The sequence below is a fragment of the Armigeres subalbatus genome, chromosome 2 (assembly GCF_024139115.2).
Source record: "Armigeres subalbatus isolate Guangzhou_Male chromosome 2, GZ_Asu_2, whole genome shotgun sequence".
Lineage (NCBI taxonomy): Eukaryota > Metazoa > Arthropoda > Insecta > Diptera > Culicidae > Armigeres > Armigeres subalbatus.
In genome coordinates this window covers 436,978,686-437,000,236 of record NC_085140.1, presented here as the reverse complement: position 1 = coordinate 437,000,236, position 21,551 = coordinate 436,978,686, and the positions used below count along the sequence as shown (strand labels likewise).

Here is a 21,551-nt window from a genome sequence, read left to right as displayed (position 1 = left end):
GCGATGATACCTGCAATCGCGATGACGTTACTCCGTATACCATTCCGGCCCACTACACTTGGGTATTATATATCATCAAACAACGCCGGATAACCACTTTGATTGGCCATCGTATATAATTGGGTGCGCATTAAAAATTGCGATTGCGGGTGCGCATTAAAAATCTCGGTATATATTAATAAAAGTAAAGGAAAATTGAAGTATATAGTTTTTTTGTTTTTTAATTCGAAATATAATGTAAACATTAGAAAAAAATAAGAAGAAGAATCGAAGTATACATATCTCCATAATTTCTAGTAAAAATCTAGGAGAACTGCGGTACCCATGCCTTTTAGATATCTCCGCGTTATCTAAGAGAACTGATATGTCAAATCTCTTTCGGTTCAGACGGCTTACTCGTCTAAAATTTGAGGTAGACACCGGTGCAAACGGTTGTTGCATTTGAGGCGGATTTGAGGTGTGACAGGTTCTAGACATCGGAGAAAAATATCTAGGAGCCTCAACTTTTTGTCTCAGAGATATCGCGGAGATGTCTAGAACAAATTTCCGAGCGGGATTAAGAGAGAACTCGTCTAATAACAAAATGTCAAAAATTAGGCTAACGTTTCGCGCAGCCGAGCAGCGTCGGAAACAGGCAGGCGTTACGTTTTATCTTGGTGCAATGTTTTTACCACTACCTATTAGGTTGAAATCAGGAGTGATTCAGTTTCATTCTAAATTTTCGACCACTATTCTAGTTTGAATCTGGAGCAAAATAGAACAAACTCGCTGGTTTCCCCAGCAGTGTTCTATTCAGGTTTTTTTTAAATTTTCAATTAATTGAAATCATTATGTTACTGCCAAGAAAGGCGCAGGAATTGCAAAGTGGATTGATCCGTAGATAAAATGATGCATCCATACACCAAAACAATTGAAAAATATTTGAATCTCGTGATTCAATCGTGGTTCAAATCTGCAGAAAATAGAACGGAGCGTTATACCAGTTTTATTTTTTTGACAGTTGACTGGTATAAAAACTGAATCTAGAACAGCTGCTGGGAAAATTAATGTTTCAGATTCATATTCAAACTGACAGCCCCGAACGATTTGAATCACTGCTGATTTTACTCTTATGTCGTTTTCGGTTATTGCTGGGTCGAACCTAGTTCTGCCCCGGATCCGCTCTAACAGCTGTCAAAACGTTCGGTTATTCGTTCAGGTTGGATCGCGATCCGCACCAGATCCGACCCAAAATGAATGAGGTTCGCTCTGCCGATTTATCGAGATCCAACCTAGGTTCACCAATACATTCAAACATAAACTGTCAAACTGGTGTTTATGTTTACGCTAAAGGAAAATGAAAACGTAAAAGACACGGATGGGTATTTGGTTTTATTTGTTTCATTTGTTAAATTTATCAATTATGTTGCTGTCTTCCACGCAAAAATGGATTATTTTAATTGTGTGCTGTCTTCAAGTTTCTATGATGGTTAATTGGATTCAGATATCGACATATTTTTCGCTGATTATTTCAGATGGTGCTCCATTATAAACAACATGAGGGTTGAAAATTTGGTTGAAAATGTGATTTATAAAATGCAGTTACAAGATGATAGCTGCTATTTATTCACTAATACGTTGTGTATTCGAACATATACTTTAGGTATAATTGCTCTCTCAATGGGAAAATAGCGTACCGGAGTATCTGCCGGTATGAAGTTATGTAGTTATGAAGTTATGTATACCAAAATTTTCATACCATTATTCTTTATTAAGCAGTGGCAACTATATTGCCATTAAAAAAAATTGTATTTATTTGTATTATTATATATGACACATTTTTCAGATTATTTATAAATAAATTCTAATGATTAATTATTTTAGAGCGTCTTACGGGAAATGCTACAAGGTCTGACTATTATTCTTCCATTTACTTCCACTATTCACTTTTTATGTATCAACAACCAGATACGTATTTCGTTTCCTACTTGGAAACTTCTTCAGTGTTATCAAACACTGAAGTCGATAACAAACACTGAAGAAGTTTCCAAGTAGGAAACGAAATACGTATCTGGTTGTTGATACATAAAAAGTGAATGGTAAAAGTAAATGGAAGAATAATAGTCAGACCTTAAATTCTAATGTTTATTTAGGAACAGTTTTTATACGAATTGAGCATAATTTTTAGGGAAAGAAGAATTTTGAGTTGTTAAAAAATCGACAAAGACATATTTTATCCCATTGATACTTATTATGTTATATCCTGTTTAGATTATGTAGTGGAAAATTATTTGCATCTCTTGTATATTTGGTTTTTGCAGTTCTGACGATATCGCAATTTATCCCAAAGGGTCCCCCCTTGGCGGAAAAATAGCAAAAAAAAAAAAAAATAATGCAAAAATGCTGTTCAACTCGTGTGCGATTTGATTCTTTGTTTTAAAATAAAGGGCCCCAAATCTCAATAAATTTTGTTGGTATTGGATTTCTTACAAAGTGTTTCCATATTTTTTTTGTTCTGTTCCATTTGAATGACATAATTGATAATTCAAATCTACTGTAACACAATCACTGTTACCCAAAAAGCCATTAGAACCAGCATAATAGTTTATCGGGAAACACGGATTGGCATAATTATCGGCAATGTTCCGGAGCGCCAAAATTTATTGATGGATTAATAGTCATGTTTTAAATTGAACAATTAACAGATGAAACATCTGATTTCCCCCATCATTCATAAAACAAGAAAAAAATAATATTTATAACAAAATTGAATAGATGAAATGTCTGTTTCTGCCGGCTGATAAAAGTGCAAATTGAAAACAAAACAGATGATAGTGCTTGAGTTCTCACTAATACCATCATACTGACTCGACCCCGATTCGTTTTTCGTTCGGTTATTCAGAGTCGGGGTCGGACCTGACCCAGGTTTAAAACCGAAAACGACATTAGGAAGCATTCCAAAGATGCTCAACAGTTCAACTTTTGTTCTTTTAATTTGTTTGAGATAAAACTAACGGTTATAATATGTGACTTCAAATTCATTATTACAAAGGAATAGAGCTTGCTAACGTTTAGTCATCTTTCTCTTGCACGCGCACAAAAAGAATGGGTTTTGTTTTCATCGGGAAACGCTTCCTCCCCACGCGCTTGAAAGAGAAGGATGAGTAAACGTCAGCAAGCTCTATAATAAAAGTCTTCGCATGACAGCTGCCGCTTGAAGAAAAATGGTATGAAGTCTTCATTGTCGATGTCGTCATGACGATTTGGTTGCACGACGAAAGCTATCGTCGTTCGTGTCATCGACGATGTGTCGAGTAGCAATGAAGCCCTGCTCCCTTCGCAATATAGCGGAATTTGCCGGAATTGCCGTTTCCGGCGCTGACTAACTGAATTGCGTTTGGGGCTTAACAGCGACAAAACCAAAATCAGAATCTTGACAGAAAATTAACTACTTTTGATATACAAATTTAGAATATCCGTCTAAAGATAAAAGTGTTATTAATGTTCGAAATCTCGAAATCTAGTTTCGTAGCGGTTCCCAGCTTACGATCTAATTTGACACCCAATACCAGGGCTGACAATATAGTCATTCTCGTCGTATGAAGAAAGCGAAACAAAATTTAATAGTCTCCATCATAACAATGAATAACGCAACACCTATTCGGTTTCTTCGTGCCGCATGCCTACCACGAAGATAGTCGTGCAAGACAGTACCTTTGGGTAACCCGTTGTCAAACGTCAAAATGCATTGTTTATTATTTATATGATTTTATTAACAGTAAGCACGCATTAAAAACCAGCACAAATCATACCAAAAACGTTCGCCTTGCAAATATTATTAATAAACGACCGTCTTATTAGGGGCCTTTCACAAATTACGTAAGGCTGTAAGGAGAGCCGAGTGATACGATCCGTACAAAAAAATTTACCCTTTCATACAAAAAGTGTTACGAGGGGGAGGGTGGGGGTCCAAAATCACCAAATTTAGCGTTACGTAATTTTAGAAAGAACCCTCAATAATGTAACAAATAAACTATCAGTTAGCTTAGTTCAAAACTGTTTCCAATCTTGCATCGACACCTCCCCAATCAACGTAAATCACATGTCGAACTTTATTTCGCGCGCTTTCGAACGAACATTTTGAACGCAGCCAACTGCGAATGAACGCCTCTCTTTGACCGTAGCTAGCGTTGCGCTCTCTCGGCACGCTTAAAATGCGACAGACAATTGCGATGAAGCACACTAAATTGATGTTGTTTTATCAAGAAAATATCACACGTAAGAGATTTTTATGAATAGTGCAATACAAAAGGCGAGAGGAAGGGGAAATACAAATTTTTGTGATGTTATTTATGATGTACGTATTCTTAAACATACATAGCTCATAGAAAAAGTATCAATAAAATTAAACGTCATCAAAACATTTACTTTTCTTGATAAACTGTTCTGCATTTGGCTTAAATCGTCGAACAACGTATGCCTGTGATAATAAGTATACGAATCAAATAAGAATATTTAAAAATATTACACGAATCATTATTTTTGTAATACAGTACACTTGGGTCACAGCTTGGGTCCGAGCTGCAAACGTTCTTTGACTGTTTGAGCAAATCGCTACCACTTAGCGTGTGATTCATTTCTTCCTCAACACTCTCTGCGCCTTGCCGAAGCGTATGGCGTATTCCACCTACCGTAGAGCGAAGAAAAAGCTTCAGCGTCGCCAGTGCTAGTCGAGATTCCGTTCAACGTTGACGTGGTTTTCGTCGTCGCGTGCCCGTGACCCATCCATCCATCCATCGCGCCGCCGGAATCAATCAACTTCAACACTTCCAGTTCCAGTCCCAGACAGGTAACTCTACCTGAGTCGCTCGCCGGACATCCACGCGTCTTCTTTGATGCGGCTTGAAAGAAGCGCATCCCTCGCCCGACGCGCGTACGAGAGCGAGCAGCCTTTTTCGAATTGCTGTGCGAGAGAGTTGCGGAAAAGGGTGGTGAGAGAAAAGGCGCACCACGCGCGCTGATGGGACGAAGAGAGAAGTGAAATATATTAATTTTGAAATAAATTATAAAAGCGATCCGCGGAGGACGGTCCGCTTCCAGACTGAGAGTGAGTGCAGTGCAAGGCCCAACTTCCTCCCGAACCGATCATCGCCGTGGCCGTGGTCACAATCGCCGAGGATCATCCAGGAATCTATCTCCTGCGCGTATAAAATCGAGATCAGTTTGGTGGTGGCGTTTCTGGAGATCGGTCGGCTAACCAGTGTTGGGAAAAGTCGATCAGTTGAACGAGTTCACATCCGCATCCGTGAAATCGAGTGAAATTGTTGGTGAAGAGTGAAATTTCAAAGTCGCGCGTTGTCATTCAAAGTTTTGTCATTCGTCGTTTTCTTACGGTTCGGTGTGGTTTGCAGCGCTGTGGCTTCGCGTTGGATCACAGTACATACAAATTGGAGTCGTCGCTTCGGCGATTCACGAATTGCAGCAGTCGCAGTAAACCACGGTGGCAGAAAATGGTTCAAATCGAGTTCGGTCACCACGTAGTAATGGAACCGCTCCACCGAGCCCGCTAGTAACTAGTTATTGTTGAAAGTGCGGCGTGCCTTCTCCTCGACTATAAGCGAAAATCGCGAAACCAAACCGTATACAAACGCGCGAACTCAAACGCGAAATATATAAAAACCGTTCAAGCTGATGCATAATTTTGCACGAGGGGCAATAAAAGAGAAATAGTTGGATAAGTGAGTGATTTAGCTGTATTTTCTTCGGACATTGCTATTTCGGTTAGTCGTTTCATTTCATTACAATTTGTTTTTTGAAGATTTGCAATTTTTCATCCCAAGCTGTGTGTCACTATTATCCCTTAAGGTAATCCATATCGATTATATATCTTTATTGTTTTGCACGAACAGAAGAAAGATTCACTCAATAACATTACATCAAAGTCAGACAACAGAGGCGAAAACAGCAAACATAGTAACACACAAAACGTAAGACAAAGAAGATTAGAGTAAAGAAGACGTGTTAGCAAAACATAACAACTCAAAAGGAAAACGAAAAGAACGTGTGAACTAGTTGGAAAAGTGAAAAATCAGTAAACATTGTGTTTGTGTGAGTTACAGAAAACAGAAAAAACCACTGCATTTCAACATCAAGGATCTACGAAAACAAAAGGTAAGGAAAATGAATGAAAAATGCAACCACCAACATTCCAATCATGATTCATGAGACATATACACACAGTGAAAGAGAAAACCGTTGCTGGTAACATGACTAGAGTTTTCAGTGGAAAAATAACAAATATGAAACTCAGTCATAACTCTGCACAGGGGCAAACTCCACTGCTCCGGTGCTCTGCTTTTGCCGTTTTCATTGGACCGAAGATAACGACAACGACGACGATTGACTGTTGTTGTTGTGTTTTTCGTACTTCTCTTTTGGTTTAATTAAATATTTATCGATAAAACAACTGTTTCTCTGGCGAACCGTGGCGGTAGCACATTTAATGCGCACGAAAGGGAGCGCGCGCCCCAACTATCGAGGGCCGTTATTGGCACATCGGAGGGTTATACTTTAGGTGGGTGCACTCCATTATATTTGGCGTATGTATGAGATAAAATATGTAGAGCGCATACTGTTGACTTTTGGAATTTTGAAAATGTGGGAAGTTCAATACAAGAACTGTAAGTTTATAAAGAATTTAACAATTCCTTGCAAAGCAGGAAGGTCGAATATGAGGAACCCAACTTTTTAGTTTTATTTATAAGCAAAATTAGGCGGAAACAGCGCTTGCAGTTTGAAAAACAGGATGTTAGCAACAAATATAAACATGCTTTCACCAGGATGGGACAAACCCACGTAGTGATTTCCTCCTTCGACTCATTGGTCGATTAATCAAGAAAACTGGGTCAGATTAGGAGAATTTAGGATTTTTCTTTTTCTTCCTCTTCATTCTCATTCCTTTTCTTCTAACCCACCTTCTCATTTTTCTCCTTCTTCTGATTCTATTTATTTATCATCAGACTAAGGCCGGAGTGGCCTGTGCTGAGCGATTCCAAGCAACAGCATCAAAATTTAAGAAAATTTTTAATTCATGATTTTCTATTGAGTTGAAACTTTGCACAGTTTTTCAATTTCATCTAAATCGTCATTTTTCGATATCAAATCTTCATATTGAGTCACGACTAACTTTTCAAAAGGGTGTATGTGAAAATGGTTCAAAAATATTTAAAAAGCTGCACAGCAAAAACGGAATGTTCGATTGTTATGATTTTTTCAGCAAAGTTAGACAACTAAATGGTGATTCTTAAGAAAATGCGCACAGTAAAAAAAAATTTTTTGCCTTTAAAAATAACATTTTTGTCACAAAACTCAAATATCTCAAAACCCTATCTTTTTCGAACGTAATTTTTTAGGAAAACGGTCCATTATATTAGCTATCTACCATAAAATTTAGTGATGGTAAACTAATAAACAAAAAAGTTATGACATTTCAAACATTTCACAATTTTCACATTTAGTAAAAAAAATTTTTTTCCGTGTATTTTTTTTTTTTCAAGAATCGCAGTTTGATGCTGATTTTATTGTTAAGGGCCTTGCGTGAGTTAAACAAGTTGTTTGTATGATATTCCATATTTATGTATTCATCGATATTATGTATATTATATGTATAAATATTATATGTATAAATAAATAAAAATGAATTAATATTATCCTAAGTATTAAATTAAATGTGGCAGTTACACAATGTTGTTATAGAAACTCTAAGAGTTTTGGGTTTGAATTTTGGTATGGGTTATGATATCATGAAAACAGTTTATTAATACTTATTTTTATTTATTTTTATTCAAATTTTTTAAAATATCGAACACTTTTGAATTATTATCAGCACAGTTTGAGTATAGTTTTGCTTTAATTTTATTTTCCGACAATGGAATGAAACAGTGAAATTTTTGGGTTCCTTGGACCGTTTTCGCGTTATTAAATTGCTCGCTGAGCTCTGAAGCCTTTATTTCGTACTCTTCAGTAGTAGTAAAACAAAATGATAATTTGGTTAAATCTTTTTCTTTTCTACGATTTGCCCAATCAAAAAGTTCTTTCGCAGTTTTAATTGGATGCTCACGTTCTTTGGCTAAACTTGCTCTTGTGGCCATGCGCTTTATTGTTCCTCCAATAGCATCACAAGGACCTTTGCCATGTGATGTAGCAAAAAAATGCCATTCTGCATCAATTCCGTACATTGATTTAACTTGACATAGGCTCGAAAAATTCTTACGATTTTTGTACTGCGACGCTGCTCCATCAGACATGAAATATATATTTTTGACTTCTTTATGCTTATCAACGCGTAAAAAGTTAATCATTTTTTCAATGAACAAGTTTACGGATACTGAATCGTGTCTTAAATCTTCGGAAATTATAATAAAACTTTAGTGTTCAATTTGCGTACTTCCATTAAAATAAATAACGAATGGATGAATTGTAGCTTGTTGTACGTTCCAGTGATGGGACTGTACTTCATCTTGCAATACAAAGCTGTAATTTTCAGAAAAATCACAAATGACTAAAAATTCACCATTTTGTAATGTATTTTTCGTATTTTTAAAAAGCTGGATTGTTCTGTTTTAATGAAATCGTGAGGGATTAAACTTTCTAATTTCAAGCAAAAATATGACACAAACTCATCTACAGGTTTTACAATAGTTTCTATGTCACACCTATCCGTGGTCACCCATTGCTCAAATGATAACTGATCAATATATTTTTCTTCAAACTCAGCGAATAAAGTATTTTCCAATGATGAAGAATCTGGACAATCCGAACAAGATCGTAGATAGCAATTTGATGTTGTATTTTCACACAAAAGACTACCAGTTAACATTTTAATATCCTTTGTTAAATTGATTCTTTTCAAACTATGTAAAATAAGATTAATATTCTCATGGGTTGTGCACACACACATTATGTGTTCCTGAATTGGAAAGAAGCTTACATTGCCTTGGCCGAAGGCTTGCAAATGAGGAAAAACCTATTTTAATATTATCGTGAATTTCCTTGAAGCGTGTGTACGCTTCTTTCAAAGTCGTCATCATTAATCGTTTTTGGATTGCTTGACGCTTTCCATCTTTTTACTGATACATAATCTTTTTGACCAGGCATAGCTCGACTTACTTCATCATCTTCAAAATATTGAACTACTATTTCTTTTGTCTCATCTGTTAATGCAGTACTAGACCTAGTATTTTTGGTTGAAAGACAGTTATTCTTCAATTGTTTTGCCTCTTTTACTGTATTTCTATTGGTTTTGAACTCATCAATGGCATCCTGAATAGACCACGAACTTGGCAGCATCGACAAAATCAATAATTTTTCTTTCCTTGTCGTGGCTGCATTCGAGAACCTTTCCTTCATATTTATAATTACCTCATCGTAGTCTGTATTTTCCACATCATCAGGTCCTAATTTGAAGAGGTTTCTTCGTACAGCTTCGTTTATTTCACGGTATTTTTTCTCCGGGTAATAAACGTAGTCCATCTTACTCCATTTAATCGGAGTCACTTTTATCCCAGCTATGCCCTCGTTAAAGCGTTCGATGTTGACCTTTTGGATACACTCATCTTCCGATTGATTTGTTGAAACAGATTTCGCTGATGGTACGGTGGCAAGGCTCTCAGCACTTAATACTTCTGGTAATTCCTCAGTTGTTGTCGATACATCTGGCAATTCCTCAGTTGCTGTCGTTTTCGAACTTCCTGCGCTCTGCTCAACCGATGATATACAGATTGCTCTTTTGTCAACGTTTAGACGGCAGGACGTGCAAATGCGTAAATTTGTATTCAATGTGGACATTGGAGCATAACCAGTCGCTTTCAGTTTATCTTTTGAACACTTTTTTCCATCAAACGGCCTACAACAGTTGAGAAAGCGGCTACTCATGTTGTTCGTAATATTTCAATAAACAAAATCACTTTTAAGTTTTTACTGACTAGTTTGGTGTCATTTGCTTGACTGAAGAAAAAAATTACTATAAGATCTTTAACAACCTTAGTAGTAGTAATTTTTTTGCTTTTTCGTGAGCATTGTCATGGTATGTACCTATCATGCACTTGTTGTTGTTGAAGATACCGTTTCCTCCGATCATAAAGTCTATTCTCTAAGAGGTATATTTTTTGCAGGTAAACTATAGACGTACACGTGTATATAAATCTTTGATTTTGCAGCTTTTGTCTTAAAAATAACATTTCTGATATGTTTCTATCAACGTTATTATCAACAGGTTTCAACACTATTAAAAGAATTTTTCGCCAGTCACGTGCAATGAAAATTATGACACTATCAATACTTTTGATCACAACACTGGATCGTGTCTAAGTTTCTTATAGATGCTATGAATAATTAAATCAAAATATCATGAAAACAACTTGTTTAAATCACGTCCCTTAACAATAAAATCTGCATCAAACTGCAATTCTCGAAATAACTTACACAGAAAAAAAAATTTTTTTACTAAATGTAAAAATTGTGAAATGTTTGAAATGTCATAACTTTTTTGTTTATTAGTTTACCATCACCATTATTACGTTCGAAAAAAGATAGGGTTTTGAGATATTTGAGTTTTTGTGACAAAAATGATATTTTTAAAGGCAAAAAAATTTTTTTTTACTGTGCACATTTTCTTAAGAATCACCATTTAGTTGTCTAACTTTGCTGAAAAAATCATAACAATCGAACATTCCGTTTTTGCTGTGCAGCTTTTTAAATATTTTTGAACCATTTTCACATACACCCTTTTGAAAAGTTAGTCGTGACTCAATATGAAGATTTGATATCGAAAAATGACGATTTAGATGAAATTGAAAAACTGTGCAGAGTTTCAAATATTTTCGAAATGGTCGCTCAGGATCGACTGACATGCCCCCGTGGAATGGCTCTGCTGCACATAAAAGACTTCTCCATTCAGCTCGGTTCTTGGCTGCACTTCGCCAACCACGCAGTCTGCGGAGGGTCCGCAAGTCGTCCTCCATCTGATCGATCCACCTTGCCCGCTGTGCACCTCGCCTTCTTGTTCCCGTCGGATCGTTGTCGAGAACCATTTTTACCGGATTACTGTCCGACATTCTGGCTACGTGCCCGGCCCACCGCAGTCTTCCGATTTTCGCGGTGTGAACGATGGATGGTTCTCCCAACAGCTGATGCAACTCGTGGTTCATTCGCCGCCTCCACGTACCGTCCGCCATCTGCAACCCACCATAGATGGTACGCAACACTTTCCTTTCGAAAACTCCCAGTGCGCGTTGGTCCTCCACGAGCATCGTCCAGGTCTCGTGTCCGTAGAGAACTACCGGTCTTATAAGCGTTTTGTAGATAGTCAGTTTGGTACGGCGGCGAACTCTATTCGATCGAAGCGTCTTGCGGAGTCCAAAGTACGTACGATTTCCAGCCACTATGCGTCTCCGAATTTCTCTGCTGGTATCGTTATCGGCGGTCACCAGTGAGCCCAAGTACACGAATTCTTCAACCACCTCGATTTCGTCACCACCGATAGAAACTCGTGGTGGGTGGCTCACATTGACCTCTCTTGAGCCTCTTCCTATCATGTACTTCGTCTTCTTCTTCTGATTCTGCTTCTTCTTATTTCTCACTCGAACTTCTACATTCTCACTCGAACTTTGCCTGCTTGTCAACCTATTGTTTTCTACTGTTATGAGTTGAAGCCGTTCCTTTGCCTATCATTGCAAGTATCTTATGTATCTTGTGTGGGATGCCAATGAATACGCAGTGAATATTACAAAATATCACGATGAATATTACAGTCGTGTCATTTGGATAAAAACTGATTTAGCACAAGCTGTTTCAAGTTTGCAAGCAAATTAGTATGAGTAAATTTATTTTTCATTATACTGATTATGACGCTTCCCCATTAAGCGTAGGTTAAAAAAATCTACATAGCTAAAAGAACTACTCAAGAGCTTTCACTTAACGAAAACTGCATCTTAATTAATCGTTTTAATAATTAGTAATCGATTTGAATCTATGTCGTAGTTTTCTGGCACTTTGCGTAGCCACTCAACAGGCAACGCTGCTCTTGGCGCGAAAGATTGCAGAGATAATTTAAGGTCATTTTTTGCACCGCACGTTTCAGTGATACCCTCAAAGAAGTTTAACAATCATGTCTAAAGATTCGCAACCTGTATGTTGTACATACATGTGATAGATTTAATTCGAAAAATTTATTTAATTTTTATACTAACTTTGGTTCGTTAATTTTCAAGTTTTTCGTGTTAGGAGTAGTAGCAAAGTTTATTTGTTGATAATGGTGGAAAAAATTTGCTCGACCGGTAATTGACTGCGTACTTTGGACGTTTGTAAAATTATTATTTCTACCTGTTGAAAAGGGATCTAATTAACGTTTCCCTTCATGCATTCAGCAATCATGTGTCAATGTTCATTACCTCACATATGACACTGAGTGGGGTTTTGGAAATTTCCCCCAGGCCTGAGGAAATGGTCCCATGTAACTCGAACATGGGAGGTAATACAGGCCTCTTTCAAATCTTTAATGTTACTCATTTCAATTGTTGAAGTGAACTGAATGAAGTTTTTGAAAATACTTCTCTGGGAGTTTCTATCACAAACGCCCGAATTTCATAAACCCGAATTCCGTTCGTCCGAATGACAAACGCCCGAATTGCATGTGCCCGAAAAGACCATTTGCCCGCATGGATCATGTGCCCGAATGGACCATTTGCCCGAATGTATCAAATGCTCGAACCAATCGTTTAGTCAAGTTGAGTTGTTCTTCAATTGGCATCATGCAAAGCGTGAATAATTACTTTTTCCAACTTAATTCGCATTTGTCCGGAATAAAGCATAGAATAATTTGGTTCCTTCTTTAATGGTATGCACATACCAATAAAATGCGAAAAGAGTGTAATGCCTTTTTAAACTTTTTTTGCCTTTCTCATATACAAAGTATACGTAAAGGCTATATGTTCGCTCCAAAATCGAACTTTTTATAGGAGTCCCGGAGACCCATACGGAGACGAATCGAGGTGATGTCTGTGTGGGGGTGTGTGTGTATGTGTGTATATGTGTGTGCGCAAAATAATCTCACTCATTTTTCAAGCACTTATCCTTAACCGATTTGCTCGCAACAAGCATTCGACGCGGAATCCTGTCCCATTGTTTCGTATTGAAAATTGGTGGAATCGGACTATGAGATTCGGAGTTATGACCAAAATACATTTTTTACAAAAAAAATCTCACTCATTTTTAGGTATTTACCCTCAGCCGATTTGCTCGCAACAGGTTTCATTCGACGCAGTCCCATTGTTTCGTATTGAAAATTGGACAGATCGGACTATGGGCTCAGAAGTTATGGCCTAAATACTTTTTTTTATATACATTGAAGAAAAAAACGAGAAAAGAACCATCACCGCTAGGTGGATTAATCTGGGTTTTTTTATTGTGATAGTTTTCCGCTTAGCATAGAAGGGTACGATGGGCAGGGCATGTTGCAAGAATGCCGGACAGCAACCCTGCAAATATGGTGTTCGCTTCCGATCCAGCAGGTATGCCGTCTCGTGCGAGGTGGTCTGACCAGGTACAGAACAACTTGACGTGCGTGGGGTGCATACGAGGATGGAGAGATGCATTATTGGCATTTTCAGAGTTACATTTGCATTCTAAAATTTTCTAAAATTCCCTCTTTCAATCGTAGACTGTTCTTTGAAGTTATTTAGTCAAATCAACACTTTCATTAAGGTGATCATAGATTATATTATTTTTTCGTACCTTCGACCTTGTGTCCCAGTAATTTTTTGTAATTTCGATTTGTTGCCCGTTCGAACTTTTGCTCTTTTGTACTTTCAGTATCTTCTTTTATAGCATGCATTTTCCCCGATTACGCTAAGAGAAAATAATTTCTTCCATATTAATCATTATTCTAAGATAAAGGATTTATTATATCACTCTTGGCCCTTCGTGATTTAAGAGAAGCATCCATAGACATAATACGAACAAATGCAAAATATGGAGGAAAAAGACGATCATACATTTTTTGATTATGCTAAGCAACTAGGGGAACAGACGGCTTTGGCAGGTTTTGTTCTATTATTGGCAGAGGGGTTTTTGTCGACCGAGTTTTATGAAATTTGGCCACAATATTCTTTGATATGCAAAGAATGTTTGGGCCAAATTTGAGCATAATCAGTCATAAAAACCCCCCTGTCAATAATAGAACAAAACCTGCCAAAGCCGTCTGTTCCCCTATATGGATCATAAAACTTCAGTGGGAAATTATTCTTCTCAAAAAAAATCTGTTCGGCTGTAAAACCAATTCGGACGTCTGGTCTATTCGGGCAAATGGTCTTTTCGGGCGAATGGAATTCGGGTCTATGTCATTGTGATAGAATCCTCTTGGAAGTCTTTCTTACTTGGAATAATGCAAATCAAAATACAGGTTTACCTCGATTATATGGACTTCGATTATATGGACTTTTTACCTCGATTATATGGACATTTTTTTTCGCTCAATTTTTTTTTTGTGTTTTGGGGTTTTAAAAAGATGTTGAATATTGTAAGTCATATTTTACATTGATTCTATATTTATTATGGTACATTGGGGCAAATAAAGGCCCGTAAGGCATGTTGTGATGTTATATATGGAGATGCACTCTGAGACATATGTTCGATTGAGTTGATTGATTTACCATTTTCGCGTTGGAAAATTTCATTGTATATAATGATAAATATACAATTCTTTAATCTGCAACAGCCACGGCCACGTCCTTACAAAAAGGTGGTGAAAAATAATGCGTATTTTTGGTGATCTCTGCCATACGAAAACGTGAAGTGAATTGTCAGACTGACAGTATGCGGAGCAAGTGATAAGATGAGATTGTCATATTTAGCTGTTAGATCTTTGCTTCCAACCTTTTTCTGCTTTTGGTGCATGGAATTAAGTATAGAACGATGGATGATGCATCAACATCCAGCAAATCGGACCCACTGGGACTGATTTTTAAGGTATATCCACGAAACTGGAAGAGTTTATTTCAGTATGTGTTACATAAAGTTCCAAATGGTTTTCAAACCTGGCATTATTTCTTCTGGACGAACTTATTTATTATTTGAACGTAAAAAACTGAAAACTCTTCGAGCAGTCTTTATGTTTAAATAAATGTTGTCGAATATCCTGGTATTCACATTTGTTCAGCACAAGGCTTAAGGATTATACTGACGCTCAACGGTAGGAAAAGAAATTGAATATCTTTAGAATGTTCTTGTTAGCAGTTCTTAAATCAATTGCTGCTAAACCGTTCAGCAATGCGTGATCCTGAAACGCTCATGCAAACTCGTTCATGCTGTGTAATGTGAGCGATGTGTTTTTCGTTAGTGTTGTACAAAATACAACAGCGCGCGGTGGTGAAATTTTGAATGCAATCTCAAGTTTTGTCCGGGATTTTTATGAGGGCCCGATACTGTGCGTCGTTTTGAATTTTAAAACCCGTTGCAAAATACAGCCCTGCTTTAATATACGAACATAGTCCAAAATAGCCATAACAATTTATCCTTCAATATTCCACTTAGCAGGTGTAGGTGCACTGTGCAATTGACCTTTCCCGTCAACAATTTTTATCCGATCAATCGATTCTTCAATTTTTTTGAGGACAACTTTCCCAAAGAACCCATACTTTTTGACGCCATACTTTTTGACGAATAGTGCTGGTTTCCAAGCTTGGCCTAGCATTCGCCCGATTTTGAATTAAAATAAGGCCAATTCCGATTTCTCGATTTTTTTTATTCTAAAGTATGAGTTTGGGAAAATGGTAAATGCATCATGAAACAATCATGATTATCCTTAAACAATTGAAAAATGCTCCTTAAAAAACTGATCATTTTTTGAACAAATTACCTTGAAATATATAAAATGCTCCGTAAACATTTGAAAAGTGTACCGTACAAACGAAAAAAATGTACCGTAAACAATTGAAAATGCTCCTTAGAAAAACAAAGATTTCTCGGGTACTTATTCAAAAGGACGTATGTGATTTTGTAAACAAAGATTCGAACGTCAATTTGTCCAATCTGATAGCACTCCCACGCAAACCATCACCACAGACAGGTAGGGGAAGCCTTCGGCTACCTGTTAGTGGTGTCGGTTTGCGTGGGAGAGCCATCAGATTGGGCAAATCGACGTTGGAATCTTTGTTTACAAAATCACATACGTCCTTTTGAATAAGTACCCGAGATTTGCTATTTAACTAATGATAATTACGCAGTATATTGCTATAAGAATTATTGTGAAATATTTGAAAAAGTACCTTGAAATTGGCTGCCATAAAGTAGAATCTTATGCACCATTGTATAGCCCCTGGAGTATGAAGCTGATTGTTTTGCTTGGTAACCCTATTCAACAGAAAAATGCTCCGAAAACTAAGGAAAATGCTCCCTAAAAAGAATAAATACTCCTTAAACCAATAAAAAATGCTCCTTAACCTGAGAAAATGCTCCTTGAACTAAGAACAGTGCTCCGTAAAAAAAATGAATCTTAGCCTACAATCAATTCAAAGCATTGTTAAAGAAATTGTGCACCAGACTGCTCACAGACAAACAGACTTCCCATACAACTGCACATCGCATAAGCATGCTTGACGATACGAATTTCATTAAAATCACATTGCATATAATGGCTGTCCGGAACATCTTTTGCTGGCGAGGATAGGGTGCTAAATGTTAATGAAGGAAAAATACATACGAGTTGACATTTCGGTACCCAACATGTTTCGGACAGCAGAACAAAGGGAACCGAAGCGACAATATTTATCTTGTAACTAAGATATATTTTGTGGTTATGCAGGGAAATTGATTAATAAGCCTATTAGCATTATATGCAATGTGATTTTAATGAAATTCGTATTGTCAAGCATGCTTATGCGATGTGCAGTTGTATGGGAAGTCTGTTTGTCTGTGAGCAGTTTTTTTTTTTTTTTTATCTTTCGTTTATTTGGAAGGCTCATTTGCCGTGAAGCGTTACGGAGCCGAAATCAAGTTTAACAATACATTTCTTGATTCTTATACATAGTGTTAGTTTTGGGGAACCGAAAGACTCGCGGTTTAGTCGAGGTTAGGGAATACAATAATACAGTAGGAAAGGAAAGGATTTTAGGGTGCTTAAGTAATTACGATGCTGATGTTCACAAAGTTGACATTCCTCGCATTTTTACATCTGTAACGGGACAAACAAACTTTTTTTGGGAGACAACGACGAGAGGAAGACATACGGAAGGGATTAACGACAGGGGTTAGGGACAAAAGGTCGAAAGACAAAAGGTCGAAAGGACAAAAGGTCGAAAGACAAAACGTCGAAAGACAAAAGGTCGAAGGGACAAATGGTCGAAAAGGACAAAAGGTCGAAAGGGACAAAAGGTCGAATGGGACAAAAGGTCGAAAGGGACAAAACGTTGAATGGGACAAAAGGCCGAAATAAATAAAAGATCAATAAGATCAAAAGGCACAAAAGGTAGAAATAGACCATAAACTGAAACGGGAAGATTCAATCCCGCACCAGAGTTGCCTTACACAATTTGCAAAACTCTGCTTTTTTACTCACAATGGCGCACGCCGCACATTAAATACACCGGCATGTATTAAGGTTCCCCCAAACACACGCGACGAGACAATCTTGACGCGATTCTATTGCCTGGCGACTGCGATTCTGTCGCCGTTGGTATGGAAGCGTAAATGGTGCATTGCGAGCATCCACCCAACGATAGAATCGTGGCATCAAGCTATCGCTGTCCCGGCAATAAAATGGCTTAGGCTTTTGATGCGCGCACTTGCGTGACTGCGGCGTGCACTATTTAGACAGATTGAAGTGACATTTAGGAAATCTAGATCTCTATCTATTATTTGCACTCATTCAATGATTTTATGTGTTATTGTTAAAAATAGTGGAAAATAAAAAAGCAATTTTTTTTGGTCAACTGTATAGGACGATTCTGTCTTGTGCAATATAAGTTTTATTCATTTCTTAAATTAGCTATCTTTTTTATCTCTAACAGAACTATCTAGATATTCATAATGTTGGTTTACAGTAATTACTCCTTCTTTGAAAATTGCTCATTCTTCAGCTTTGATTGATGAGATGAGTGTATTATTTCTGCTTGAAAATAAATGCATTTATCAAATTCCTATAGAATACACCCAACTTGTTCTTTATCGACCTTTTGTCTCTTTCGACCTTTTGTCCTTTTCGAACTTTTGTCCCTTTCGACCTTTTGTCCTTTCGACCTTCTGTCCCTTTCGACGTTTTGTCTTTTCGACCTTTTGTCCTTTCGACCTTTTGTCTTTTCGACCTTTTGTCTTTCGACCTTTTGTCCTTTCGACATTTTGTCTTTCGACCTTTTGTCATAGATTCTAACGACAGACATGGAAATGTACAACAAGAGGAAGACATTCGATATGGGGTACGACAGACAAGGGAATGGGCAGGCAATTTTTACAGTTTTACATCAGCAACTTTCAAAAATTGGTGGACCAGGGACATGTACTCGAGATCAAGGCCCGACAACACTTCCCTAATAGGCTTTGGTTGTTTTCCTCGGACCCGGAGATGTTCAGTTAGCGCAGATCTGGGGCCACGATGCTCCTCGCACGCCCACACGACATGATCGATGTCCTGATAATCCTCGCCGCAAACACAGAGATTTCCTTCCGAGAGCCCCACTCTGAAAAGATGTGCATTTAGAGTGTAGTGATTGGACATTAGACGGCACATGGTTCGAATGAAGTCTCGTCCCATATTCAATTTTGAACCATGGACGCTTCTGACACCTGCGGCGAATTGAATACAGCCATCTTCCCAACTCCCCATTTGTCCATTTCTGTTGCCAGCTGTTCAAGGTTTCCTGACGAACTAATGTGAAAAATTCATCGAAGGTGATTTTCCGATCGTAAATATCACCTTCCATAGCGCCCACCTTAGCCAAAGAGTCCGCTTTCTCATTTCCCGGGATCGAGCAATGAGAAGGGACCCAAGCCATGGTGATTGTGTAAGACCGTTGTGATAAGGCACTCAAAGCTTTCCGTATCCCATTCAGAAGATACGCTGAGTGCTTAACCGGTTTCATTGACCGAACAGCCTCCAAGGAACTTAGACTGTCGGTGAAGATGAAAAAGTGGTCAGGAGGTAGGGATGCGATTTGCTCGAGTGAATAGTGTATAGCTGCTAGCTCAGCAGTATACACGGAACAAGGCTCTTTGAGCTTAAAGTAGGCGCTATGAAAATCGTTGAAAACACCGAAACCAGTGGAGTCATCAATTTTTGACCCGTCTGTAGAAAGCTTCTCTCCTCACTGGCGTGCCCGTATTTGCTTGCAAATAATGGAGGTATGACCTCCGCACACAGAAAGTCTGGTATTCCATGAACCTCCTGCTTCATGGACAGATCAAAAGTAACAGAGGAACTGTAAGAGTCTAAGAAGTTAGCACGATTGGTATCTACCGAAGAAGGGCTTACCTCCAGCGTTATGTACCAGTGGTAAATACTCATGAATCGAGATTGAGGGTTTTGTTCGAGCAGCTTCTCGAAGTTGTCAATGACCAATGGATTGAGAACCTCACAGCGGATGAGGAACCGGAGCGATAATTCCGCGAAACGATCTGTTAGTGGCAGTACTCCCGCAAGTACTTCCAAGCTCATCGTATGTGTCGAATTCATACATCCTAACGCGATACGGAGACAGCGGTACTGAATCCTTTGAAGCTTCAGCATGTGTGTTTTAGCCGCGGACTGGAAGCAGAAACTACCGTATTCGAGGACCGACAAAATGGTTGTTCTATACAACGTCATAAGATCTTCAGGATGCGCTCCCACCATGTTCCGGTTATTGATCGCATGAAGTTGATCCGTTTCTGGCATTTTGTGTCAGATACACAATGTGCTTCGAAGGTACATTTCGAGTCGAACCAGACCCGAGGTATTTAGAAGACATGCTATGAGTGATTGTCTTACCCATCAGTTGGAGCAGGAACTTTGCCGGCTTATGTTTTTGAAAAGACAACCATCTCAGTTTTCTCCGGAGAGAATTCGATACCCAGCTTGTAGCCCAAGTGGACAAATTGTCCAGAGTATCTTGCAACGGTCCTTGCAGATCAACCGCTGTTGGCCCCGAAACGGATACAACACAATCATCTGCAAGCTGTCTCAACGAGCAATTTGGCATGAGACATTCATCAATGTCTCTGACGTAAAATTGTAAAGAAGGGGCTCAAACATGAGCCCTGGGGAGACCATGTAGCTAATTCGTGAAGTTGCCGAGTCACCATGAGAAAAACTCATACGCTTCTCTGACAACAAATTGTACAAATAGTTGTTCAAAATTGGTGAAAGTCCACACTCGTGGAGTTTGTCAGATAAGACATCGACGCAAACTGAATCAAAAGCCCCCTTAATGTCCAAAAACACTGAGCCCATTTGCTCTTTTTTTAGCGAAAGTAAGCTGAATTTCTGAAGAAAGCAACGCAAGACAGTCGTTCGTTCCCTTGCCCCTGCGGAAACCAAATTGTGTATCTGACAACAAACTATTCGATTCAACCCATTTGTCTAGCCGGAAGAGAATCATCTTCTCCAACAGCTTCCGAAGACATGACAGCATCGCGATGGGGCGATACGAGTTACAATCCGACGCGGGTTTTCCGGGCTTCTGGATGGCTATCACCCTCACTTCCCTCCAATCATCCGGAACAATGTTGCACTCCAGTAACTGATTGAACAAGTTCAATAAGCGCCTCTTCGCGACGTCTGGGAGGTTTTTGAGCAAATTGAACCTGACTCTATCCATCCCTGGAGCGGAATTGTTACATGAAAGGAGAGCAAGTGAGAATTCAATCATCGAAAAGGGACGATCCATATCATCCCTGCCAGCAAAAGCATCACGTAGCTCTTGCCTCACCGGTACCGAATCCGGACAAACTTTCTTTGCGAAGTCAAGTATCCACCGCGACGAGCCTTCACGATCTTCGTTTACGGACGACGCGTTGCGCATTCTTCTCCCGACGGTCCACAGAGTTTTCATTGAAGTCTCGCGCGATAAACCTTCAACAAAAGTGCGCCAATATCCGCGCTTCTTCACTTTGACCAGTTTCTTGAACTGGATTTCGAGCGCGGTGTATCGTTTGTGAAGAACGATCGCCCCGTGTTTCCGAAATTCTTTGAACGCGGCGGATTTCTCGCGATAAAGTTGCGTACACTCGATGTCCCACCACGGACTGTAGGGTTTCCTACGAACCGAAGCTCCTGGCACCGGCCGACGTTGTGCCTGAAGAGCGCTTTCAAGAATGAACTGCGATAGAAACTTGTACTCTTCCCGCGGGGGAAGTGCTTCTATAGACTGTATGCCATCGCTGATGGCGTCCGCATATTTGCCCCAATCGATGTGCTTCGTGAGGTCATATGAAAGATCGATGGAAGCAGATTGCTTATGTCCATTGGAAATCGAAACTTCGATAGGCAAATGATCACTACCATGGGGATCTTGGACCACCTTCCAAGTACAGTCCAACGATAATGA

At 38.7% G+C, this 21,551-nt stretch overlaps 1 protein-coding gene across 3 annotated transcripts in view; it reads left to right on the top strand.

Annotated features, from left to right (window-relative positions):
- Positions 1 to 4,707: 4,707 nt before the first annotated feature.
- The window catches only part of LOC134213608 (mucin-22), a 171,598-nt gene continuing 154,754 nt past the window's right edge, over positions 4,708 to 21,551 (top strand). Inside the window, exons 1-2 of one of the 3 annotated variants that reach the window (XM_062692834.1) lie at positions 4,708 to 5,717; positions 5,889 to 6,150. The gene's annotated coding sequence lies outside the window, so the exon portion shown is untranslated. Of the gene's footprint in view, positions 6,151 to 21,551 lie in introns of all 3 variants that reach the window. The other 2 variants (XM_062692833.1, XM_062692832.1) reach the window with 2 other exon arrangements.